Raw genomic sequence first — 1475 nt, forward strand, 5'->3', positions numbered from 1 at the left:
TGAGGCAGGTTGTGGATTTCTTAAGAGACACAGACCTACTGTCTATATTTTGCTCAGAGTGATAATACAGCTTGAGTCTTAGAGGCAGGTTCATGAAAATCTTTGTGGATGCTTTCAGTCCTATATGTAAATATTAATGATATCATTCATTTGTGTCGATGCCTCTATTTTTTTGCTTTAAAAACAAGTTTTGTACTTTGGACTACAAACATAGCTTCAAATGTAAATATATGATAAAACAAAGATTAAAAAAAATAACCTACCCCTAGTGGCTTCGCAGGTGTGGCTGTGATACACACAGGTGTATCACATGTGTGTCAATAGGTGGCAAGTAGTAGAGAGGATATGTCAACACTCAGTGTTCTGACCTGTAAGCATCTGAATGACTAGTAGCCTAACCATTGTAGCACCTTGCAGGAAAAGACACGTTTCCAGGATGGGGAGCGAGCCTGAGAGCCTGAGACTAGAAGAACCTGACCTGTGTCTACAAGAGAGGACCCAGTCTAGGAGGAAGCCCAACATGACCATTATCCAGACCTCAGAGGTTGAAGGGGGTGTTGCAGACCTGGAGATGACAACTTCCTCGTACCATGGGTGGGACAAAGACCTCCTGAGAAGATTCTAGACACTCAGAGACCCTGGACACCACTTAAGAGTAACAAGTAGAGGAGAAATCAAAGAGAAAGAGAAACAGAAGGATGTTGGCATAACAAAGAGAGACAGAATTGGAGACTCAAGGGTAGTGAGGACCAGCCTGTTGTGAGTAGCTATTGATGCCACCTAGGACCATGGTGAGATTCTGGCCTGTGAAGTCACTGAGGGGCACTTCTGCATCTCTGATCCTGCTGCAGTAGAGATCTGTTAGCACCCGAAGGTATGGGTATGGATAAGCAAGCCCAGAGGGCATGAGAATTGAAGAGTTAGCTCTTCCCTTTGGTGACTGCAGCTTTGAATGGGCTAGCCTGAGTAGGGCATGAGAGCTAGCCACTATGGTGTGGGTTCTGGAGAGCTGGTAGGCTGATCAGCTCAACTACCTCTCAGGCCCAGATCTAGGCCTGAGAATTGGCCCATCCCAACATCTATCCCATTGATGAACTGCTGGATTGCATGAGGGAGCCGGTCCAAATTTGGGGTACAGATACAAAACTACAGGCTCTCTACAATATAGGCCAACAGCAGGATTTCTAAGAGCAGTCTCAGTAAAGTTCTAGTATTGATAGAGTAGCAGAAACTAGAAGCTCTCATACCAGAACAATAACTACCGCAATGAACATTTGTAATTGAAAATTTGTGGACAGAGAGGTATACCGTGGGTCACACTGTGATGTGATACACTACAGCTTCCCCAAGGAGATTTTTTCCCCTCTGTTAGGGGGAGGGCATCACATGGATGGAGGATGAGTCAAGGAGAGGAGGAGATGAATGGGATTGGGGTACATGATGTGAAATTTACAAAGAAGATAAGTTGAAAGAAA

The 1475-nt window shown here is 44.7% G+C and overlaps 1 pseudogene; it reads left to right on the forward strand.

The window, feature by feature from the left end:
• The first annotated feature begins 258 nt into the window (after positions 1-258).
• LOC114619107 lies at positions 259-402 on the forward strand (annotated as a pseudogene).
• Positions 403-1475: the final 1073 nt, after the last annotated feature.

Source organism: Grammomys surdaster, unplaced genomic scaffold, assembly GCF_004785775.1.
Source record: "Grammomys surdaster isolate TR1022 unplaced genomic scaffold, NIH_TR_1.0 146, whole genome shotgun sequence".
In the NCBI taxonomy this organism is placed as follows: Eukaryota; Metazoa; Chordata; class Mammalia; order Rodentia; family Muridae; genus Grammomys; species Grammomys surdaster.